Source organism: Limulus polyphemus, unplaced genomic scaffold (assembly GCF_000517525.1).
Source record: "Limulus polyphemus unplaced genomic scaffold, Limulus_polyphemus-2.1.2 Scaffold1566, whole genome shotgun sequence".
NCBI classification, from domain to species: Eukaryota; Metazoa; Arthropoda; class Merostomata; order Xiphosura; family Limulidae; genus Limulus; species Limulus polyphemus.
Window position 1 is genome coordinate 183,737 of NW_013667176.1, and position 10,645 is coordinate 194,381.

Below are 10,645 nucleotides of genomic sequence, written 5' to 3' on the forward strand. Positions count from 1 at the left end.
ATGTTATGTGATGTTATATGTTATTTGATGTTATATATTGTTTGATGTTATATGTTATTTGATGTTATATATTATTTGATGTTATATGTTATGTGATGTTATATGTTATTTGATGTTATATATTGTTTGATGTTATATGTTATTTGATGTTATATATTATTTGATGTTATATATTATTTGATGTTTTATGTTATTTGATGTTATATATTATTTGATGTTATATGTTATTTGATGTTATATATTATTTGATGTTATATGTTATTTGATGTTATATGTTATTCCTTTTGTTTCGGATAATTTCTTACAACGATTTTCTTTATTTTTATTCCTGGTTTTTGTACGATTAATGAGTTGACGCTAATGTTGTGTTTTTCGATGAGGTGTTTTCATATTCCGGTAAGGTCAATAAAAGAGATAGTGTTTGTGATAAAGTCTTGTGATTTCTTTTTGAATTGAAGACCTCGTGGATTATTTGTTTTTGGCTTAACTGAATTTTTTTCTTTTTTCTGTTAACATTTCCACCAGGGAAAGAGTTTTTATGAAAGAAAATCTCAAATATTCTCCTTGATTCACTGTTTAATTCACTGCAATTTAAATAATGCATATAAGGTTCCAAGCTATTGTTGTGGTTGGTGTGCAGATTTCCAGTCCATATGTTGCTCTGAGTGCATTGGTTGCCTATAAACACAAATGCCAAATCCACTTGATATCCTGATGATGTGAACATTCAAAACACTTATGGAGAAATGTTAGGATGAATGTTTTTGATATAGTTTGAAAAACAATGCTTTTCAAGGTCAGAGTTAAAATCGCAAAACATATTATCAACATACCTCATCCAATGTATAAGAATATGCATGGCTGTATTGAAGGCCTTTCTCTCGAGTTGAATTAAGGAGACATTGACTAACGAGCTAGATAAAGTTCCACCCATACAGCGTCCATCAATTTAACTGTAAAGCTGATTTGTTGAGATGAAAGCAGACCTTTGTTGTTAGGTCAAATAGTACCATAAGTTGGAAGAGTCTGTGGTTATTCTTCGTTTAGGGGCATTGATGATAGTTTCAATAACTTGCTTGAAATTTAATACTTATTCTCAAGGAGTTTGAGTGTACAGGTTTTGTACATCGAAGTATGCCATTTTAGTTTTATGATTTAAGAAAAGAACATTTTTACTGTAAAGCTAATCGCCATATTAAATTTGATCATCCAGTGGGATCCTATTATCTTAATACCCAAAAATTAGAGTTAGTTTATGTTTTTTACACATTCATCTTTACATTATTTACACTTTTTTGAAACATACCAGGTGTTTCTTTTCCTTTTAGTTTAGGCAGGTGAATATTCTCTTTTCAAGTATAAATGTTTGACTCATGGCTCCATCTCTTGATCGAATTGAGATCTAATTACAGCCGTGAGTATTGGGGATTCCCTCTTGTTCAGTAATGAAACTACTTACGGTATGCACGGTTTAACTGCTGGTGTCCTAACTCTTCCCACGGAAGGGGTGCGTGAAGATCTATATTGCTGTGTATATTCTCTATTGACATCAAATGTGTAGAGATTTAGGAATACCTAGAGACCGTGTCTTCCATATATATATTTATGGAATTTTTGCAACTGACGTGGGAAGTGCATGGGTTCCAGGAGAGATTAAGTTATTGTTTGTTAACCCTCTCAGTTTCATTCAGATTATATCAAGCATTAAACAGATTTACTTCTGTTTGCATTTTTGTTGTTGTTAAGCTCAAAGCTGTACAATGTACTATTTGTGCTATGCTTACAGCAGGGATGGAGCCTCGAAAATTAAGGTTATAAGCTTTTAATATTACACTTAAACCGCTGGTGGGGCAATCTATTTCTGACACCAAAATATTACAAAAATTAGAGAATAGCGCTGTCTTTCGTGTGTGAAATCATTATCTTATGTTTGTTGTGTTAAATAAAAATGCATTTTTACATCATTATCTTATGTTTGTTGTGTTAAATAAAAATGTATTTTTCCATCGTTATCTTTTGTTTGTTGTGTTGAATAAAAATGTATTTTTACATCGTTATCTTTTGTTTATTGTGTTAAATAAAAATGTATTTTTACATCGTTATCTTTTGTTTGTTGTGTTAAATAAAAATGTATTTTTACATCGTTATCTTTTGTTTATTGTGTTGAATAAAAATGTATTTTTACATCATTATCTTATTTTTGTTTTGTTACATTTTTGTTTGCTTGTAATTAAGCGCAAAGCTACACAATGGGCTATCTGTGCTCTGCCCACCACGGGTATCGAAACCGCAGATATACCGCTGTACCACTGGAGGGCGTTTTGTTAAATAAAAATGTATTTTTACATCGTTATCTTATGTTTGTAGTGTTAAATAAAAATATATTTTTACATTGTTTTCAGATTTAACTCAGAATATCATTTTCTGTTGTTTCTCTTGCAACTGTAGTTGCTATTCTTATCTTTATGATAATCAGTGCAGCTGAAAATACCACAGTACTTCACTTATTTTACGCTAGGAATACAATAGCCTACATTAGGAAAAGTTAATAATATACAACTAGCCTCAAAATAACATCAAGCTAGAAGCTTACAACACAAATTGTTGTGTATGTGTTCAGTTTGTTGTTGTTTTATATTTAAACACAGGTCTACACCAAGGGCTATTTATGCTCTGCCCACCACGGATATCGAAACCCAGTTTTAGCAGTATAAGTCCGAAGACATGCCACTGTGCCACTGGGAACGTATTTGTTTAGTGTCGAAAATATATTATGTATTTTTCTATATTTTGAAGCGCATTGTCAATCTTCGAAACGCTTAAAGGAAATCAATCAATGAATAATTAATTACACTAACAGAATTAGCCTAGAAGTTTTTTTTTATAACAAAATCTGTAACTCTCTTATGACTGGGCGCTAGAAACACATTGTTACCGAAATTACTGAAATATTTCATTAACCTTTACTCAACATTCTATGGGTGTTTTCTCGAAAAAAAACAGGAACATTAAAAAAGTACAAGATTCTAGACTTTCGGCTGTCTATCTTATATAATTATATAATATAAACAAACTTGTTGAAACCAAAAGCTTTGACAAAATGCGATGCTTTTCTCAAGTAGGAATAGTACTACAGTGTTGAGTATTTTAGTATGTGCATTATTAACCACAAATCTGGAATCATAACAGCGAGATGATGACGTAATTGTTACAGCGTTATAGAGTGAGATTCTCTCCGAAAAAAAAAAAAGGTTCTAGAAGAGCCAGAAGTATATTCGAAAAAATAGTGCCGTCCAGTTACGTAATTGTAAATACTATTGTCTTAATATCGAAAAGTTAAGTCTTTATTAGTTCTCAGTACATTAGTATACCTGATTGGCAATGTACCAAAATGTATAAAGTTTATTATAAAAGGATGTGAAGCTAGATCCAGGACGTTAAGTTACTCTATTTTATCATCAAGGCTTCCAAATGTTGATAACGAAATCCTTAACTTAATCCACTGAAAAATGTTTTGTTTCTCTTTGCGATCCTGAAGGTTTTTGTACGTAGCAGCTCTTTAGTGTCTTGCATACATTTGTGTTGTCTTCGTATTTTACCATTAAGTCCCGCTGTTCGCTATAAAATTTCTTCGTTAATTATTCCTTTCGTAAAAGAAGATCATCAAGGCCATATGTATACGCTGTTAAGAATTGTTTATTTCCTTATAAATCAAAATTCGACAAAAAAAAAACGCAAAATCTGAAACTCGAACACACATTTATCACAAATGCTGAAAATTTAAGTATATAATTTGAAAAAATGTGTTGGATATTTCTTTCGAAAACAGTTCTCAAAATCTTCAGTTTTTCATTTATTTATAAAACAATAATAACAACAAATAAGGACCTAAGATTGATCTTACATATAGGTAAGCTCGTTAGAATAGCTCAACTAGCTCAAAATTAGTCACAGTTATGTGCAGATAATCCTTTTGTAGCTTTGCGTGAAAACTGTAAAACAAACAAAACGTAGCTTGAACAAGTAAGTTTACATGAACTGATATAATACTTAGTTTCGAAGAACCTTGTTTTTCAGTATGGTAAAGCTTTATGATAGCATAAAATATTTTCATATTAAAATTTAGAGTTTTGTATACATGTTCTCAAAACTAATTTCATTAGTAAGAACTTCCGAAGAAGAAATATAATAATACGTCAACCATACTATATCTGTTATATCCATTTCTGACCAGGCCTTTTACCCAATACCAGGGATCTATATCAAGGATGCAGGATTATAATCTGATGCAATCGAATGAGTGAAGTCACCGGACGTATACACCAAAAACAGAACACGTGATATAACATAAATATAAAACTAAGTGTTTGCTTATACTTTGATAGATTTGGAATGAAACCCTCATGAACATTGATATCACTGGTTTCTGAAAAAAAAACCCAGTGGCACAGCGGTATATCTGCGAAATTACAACGCTAGAAACCGGGTTTCGATACCCGTGGTGGGCAGAGCACAGATAGCCCATGGTGAAGCTTTGTGCTTAATTTCAAACAAACTGAAAGAAAAAATGTTGATATATTAAAAATGTCCCCAAGTGGCTCAGCGGTAAGTCTGCAGGCCTACAACGTTAAAAATCAGGTTCTATAATGGTAGGTAGAGCCTACTGTGTAGCTTTGCGCTTAAGAAGAACCAAACCAAGTCTTAATGATTATTGAAACCTATTGCTCTTTCTAATCTGGACTCAATACTTTTTTTTTCGGAGATTCCACGAGACTTAACGATTTAAAAACTTCTTGACACATATATTGTGCAAATTATCGTGAGAATATAGATTCCTAAGGAATCTCCAATCACCTCATTTTCAGGATGGCTATTTCAACCTAATGTACATGATGGCAAGTAACATGGAGGTTCAAAAACTTAATGAAGGATAAAAATAAGAAACCTTATAACCTGAGCACTTTAAAAATGTACACCTTTTTTTTTTCATCAGCGACAAGCTGAAAATTTCTAGATAAGTGAAGTGTGAAAAAATGTCATGAATGACGTCATGGTTACGCAAAGTATACTACCATGACAACCCGGGAGTGTTTTGATTACCTTTGAAAGAAATGCTCGAGGTGTGACCAGTTATACCGTTGTATAGACTTCACTTGTCTCCAAGAGGACTTTATGCCTTGTTTATTCGATACCTTTAATAAGAAACTCAAGATATGCTCTGCAAATAAACTGACGGACGGATAGACACCACCGGAACAAATAACAATACCCATCTTAAAACAAAACCTAAAAAAAGTGATAAATTGTCCCGATCGTCTTATGAATCTATAATCTTTTGACTATACTCGTAGCAATGCGACTGATAGCATGTTCGGATGTATTAGTATTCATTAAAGGCAGCACAGTTAGATAATCAGACGGTTAACGAACAAACACAGTATATATTCTTACCGACCCATTTGTCTTAACGATCAATAGATAGTATCGAACTCAGTTATAAAGGCTTCACTTTCCTACCTTTAAATATTAAGAACGAATATAAAGAAAGAAATTCCTTAACAGAAAAAAAAAAATGTTTCCTCTGTTTAGACCAAACCCATCATTTGCACCGTCCTAACTGATGAGAAAAAGATTGTCAGTAGTGAGTACATTCTGTGGTTATTCCTAATCATTTCAAATCTCTAACACTAACAGTCGAGGAAGAAATGTTTCTAGTCGTACAGGCGATTGTTTTTAATAATCTCACTATTTAATGTTTTTTATCATTTGTTGAGGGAAATGTGACCACATACCCGGAAGGAGATCTGGTAAAGGAGGAAAATTAACTTTAAACGAGGGGAAAAAAAGGACACTCTAGGACTATGTTTTCCTCTGGAAAAGTGACTATGGATAGATGTAGAAAACTTGAGAGAAAGTTGGGTTTAGATAGATTCAAACTACCTAAAGGAAATTTGGCTTTCCAACAAGGATTTGTCATGAAAAAAATCAGGGAGAAATAGTTACTAGTTTACCTTTAATAAATATATTCTTAATAGTAAGTCAGTTTTTAGAATTAATCTTCTATATTTCTTTGCGTTTTCGAATAACATTTTGATATTTTTTGCTAGTCCTAAAGTTCTTACCAGTGTTTACTTCATAAAGAACATGTCATCACTGTTTGGGCAAACTATGTACTAGCCCTCGTTTTACTTGGTTTTACTTAATTTAAAAATATATTTTGTTTTGCCGGTTTCTAATTGCAAAAGTATTGAAAGGCCTGATAAGTTTTTCTGTGAGGAGATCACTGTTTTTTATAACATTTGTCAACGTGTTTTATTTGATTAAAAAGGTGCTTTAGATGTCCCAATTCATCATACTTCCCCTGAGCTAACAGTTCTACTGAAGTGGTTTCGTGACATCAGAAGGACTAGGGGCCGTCTGTGTTATTCTGAAAGGTAACAGAAACTTAACGCTTTCATTGCAATTTTCCAGGCAGGAAATTGGCTAGCAAGCTGACAAAGACGTTCCACTTCCTGTTCATTTCACTGAAGTCCCGTGTTGAAATCAAGTCATTTACTACCGAAAATCACTGGTTTATAGCAGTAGAAAAAGTAAGTGTAATTGAATTTCGAAGACTGTAAGTCAGAAATTACATGAAGCGGAATCCTGTTTCTTGGTGTCATCATAAGATCAAACAACCTAGACGTATAGCGAAAACTCGTAAGTTGCTACAAGCTAACCCGATGTTGTTTTTTTGTAAAATCGTATTATCTTCACTACGAACAGCAACCAACAGATGTTAGATTTTATGACAACCCAGTAGTCCTACGTTTCTAGAGAAATTGAATCCACTAGGCCTACCACATATATTTGGCCACTTTTTAAACGTTAAATCTAGAACTGATTTAAGTCTCTAGATGCTCTTTTGAAAGTGTTTGTACACAAGAGTTAATAAAACAAATATAATCAGACGTAGAGTGCTACTAATGGTATAATTATTCGGACTGCTATTCTCGTCTTTATTATGTGTATTATTATTTTCAAAACGTTTCGATCAGTGAATTCTCCGGCCGTCGTCAGGTGTTATATCCGACATTTTGCTTGCGTCATAACCAGAAAGCTTTTTGTGGACTTACCAGGATTCAAATCCCCGAACCTGTGATCTCGAATACGGGCGCTCTTGTTTATCAGGAAGACACTTTTCAGATGTTTTGCTTGTGACGCATACAAAATGTCCGATGCAACACCTGACGACCGACAGAGAATTCACTGGTCGAAACGTTGTGAATACAATAATACACATAATAAAGACTAAAATAATAGTCCTAATAATTATACCATTAGTAACACCAACACCTCGTTTCAATAATTCCGCAAAACTAGACGTAGAGTGCCTTCACCTCTCAAACAAAATACTTAATTTACTCACAATGTTTTGACCATGTTACTGCTGGTAGTTTTATGACAACAGGTGCAGCAATCCTAACGTTTGAAAAAAAAACTATCTCCAGATGTCTATCGCGCATGTTCTGCTACATCTTAAACTGTCTGACGTAGACCTATGACCAAACCGTTGCGAATAAATTACGTTTGTTTTTATTGTTGTTGTTTTTTTGTGAAAGGACACTCTACGTCTGATCTTATCTTATTTATTCATTTAAATATTTTGTCTGTTTAATTTAAACATGTTAAATAAAAAACTTAGAAACCGTGTTGTGAGATCCGAACAAACTTATAATATGTTGTAATCACACACACACACACAAGTGGAAATTTCCTTTGAAAAGATACAAACTTTACCTTCTAAACTGAAAGTTCCTCCTCAAACTAGGAAGATCATGTATAACCATCAATGTAAATTATCCAGATAAGATGTAAGTAATAGAAACAAATCATGAAAATCTAATGCGTGTTGTGCTGTTTTGAATGTTGTAACTTTTACTTTCTTGGTACTCAAATATTTTGTCGACGTAAATTTTCCGAACATTTTGTGACGATACTAAGTTAAAATAATTTAAACGTGTCGCTTTTTGTAGAGATAGGAAAACAGGAAATACACAGAACAGTTGAATGGTGTGTCATCAGGGGTACGTAACGTGACACGTTTTACAGCTGTTACTGGAATATATATAAAAAAAAATAAATACTAATTCATCTGGATGCTTTTTGTTCAGTAAAACTTTAAATATTAGAAGCATTTTTCCAAATTCTAGAAGCAAACAACAGTTTACAGATTTAGAGTTCAGAACAGATCCACCTGGTAACGCAATAAGAACACGTTTATAGCGTCTTTAAATATTTTAAAACTTTATAAACCAAAACATGTGTATTCATATTTATAACAGAAGATACCGAATGTTTGAAATGACATTATCTTCATGTTGCATTGAAATGGAAGTCGCTTGAATCATGAGTGATCATGCTTAACCGTCGAAATTATCCCCAAAATTTAAACCACGAAAAGGCTGTGTTTTGTAAAACCTTGTTTGTTAATAATCCACTAATGAAAAGCAACCAATCTAATGAGTAGATAGAATACCAATCTTAGATAAGGGCAGAGCATATGGATTTTTTTTTCAGTTTGTTTGTGAATTAATAAAACTGTTTTATAATCTTAGTGTGCTGGAATAGGTTGGTGCAAGTAAATATATAATCAAAAGTGTATATAAAACAAAGCAAATACATAATTATTTCACAAACAAATTGAAAAAAACAACAACAATTTATAGTTTTAAATTACAAGATATATGTCTAGCTAACTAGCTACTTTTCTAACTATTTATATGTATACTTACCCAACTCTCGCTTAGCTTTAGGAATGCTTAACATAAATATTTAGTCACGTGTTATGATTAGTTACCGAGCTCAATACTCAAGATGCTTAATTGCAGCACCGTCGTAACAACTGATTTCTGATTCCTTGGTTAGGCCTCAGAGCCCTTCAGCCACACTGAGAACAATTTATAAAAAATGGCAATAGGTAACCGTGACTTCACAGAAACAACAATGGATTTAAACTGACAAAGGCCTACAATTCTAAACCAGAATTTACTCAGTTTTCTTTTCTGAAAATTTTGAAAAAACACAACAACTATTTTTTTTGTTAGTTACAGTGCTGTAATCGCTACAAAATGTTTTTTTTTCTTATTTTTCTGAAACTTTCTTCCGCCAATCTCACACACAAAATGATTATGGTAAGATTTGTATGATTTAAAGTGGTATTACGGTATAATTGTGTTTATATATCAACAATATATTTAACTGTTTAGAAGGTACAAATCATAAATTTAGATTAACAGAATTATTTACTTCTAAAGCAGTTAGATAAATGTTATAAGTTTAGTCAGTATACTAAAAAGCTCTTTATCCATTTAGCCAGCATCTTGTGACAAAAGCTTTTTATCCATTTAGCCAGTGCATTGTAGCAATAAAGCTTTATCCATATAGCTATTGAATTATTGCAAAATAGCTCTATACATATAGCCAATGCATTATTGCAAAAAAGCTTTATCCCTTTAGCCAGCGCCTTATGACAAAAGCTATTTATCTATTTAGCAAGTGCATTGTATTGAAAGATCTTTATCCATTTAGCAAGTGCACTGTATTGAAAGATCTTTATCCATTTAGCAAGTGCATTGTATTGAAAGATCTTTATCCATTTAGCCAGTGCATTGTATTGAAAGATCTTTATCCATTTAGCCAGTGCATTATTATATTAAAGCTTTATCAATTTAACTATTGCATTATAGCAAAATCGCTTTATACATTTAACCAATGCAAAAAAACTTTATTCATTTAGCCAGTGCATTGTTGCAAAACAACATTATCAATTTAACCAGTGCACTCTAGCAAAAGACATAATATTCAGGTTTATTTTTGATATTAGCTTGGAAATAACTTGTATAAGTATAAACAAAATTACAGATATGTTAGTAAAATGTAATTCCTGAAAATATTCTTAAACCTTTATTTTGAATTTGTTGAGCGACAAACATATGAATGCAAATGAATGGATAAAATAGGTAACGATTTGTTACTTGTGTAACATTTCTGGTTTGTACAAGCATTTAATTGTCATTCCTCCAATTCACCTAAGTATACATTATAGAATCTTAGGTTAAAATATCATGTGTTTATAATAGCAGTCCATAGGTAGAAATTTGTAATGAGCTGCTCCAGTCTTGTTTCGTGAGTGGAGCGACGTTTCGATCTTTTTGCTGAAGCCTTCTTCAGGTCACTGTATCCAGACCAGAATATAAACCGTATATGAAACCAAGAATCCTGGTTTCGTATGAAAGAAATATCTTCCATTAAAAACTGAATCGTGCAACATGTATTTATCTATGGCCTGGCGTAGCCAGGTGGTTAGGGAGCCTGACTCGTAATCTGAGTGTCGCGGTTCGAATCCCTGTCCCACCAAACATGCTCGCCCTTTCAGCCGTGAGGGCGTTATAATATGACGGTCAATCCTACTATTCGCTGGTAAAAGAGTAGCCCAAGAGTTGGCGGTGGGTTTTGTTTCACTTGATATGTCCTTTTATAATAAAAAAGTTAAACATAACGACTATGTGCCAAAGAAAAAAAGACTAGAGAAACTGCTGATTACTTAGATAAATATTTATCGACGCTTTACCTTTAAATTCGTGTAATGAAAGTTTCTTTACAC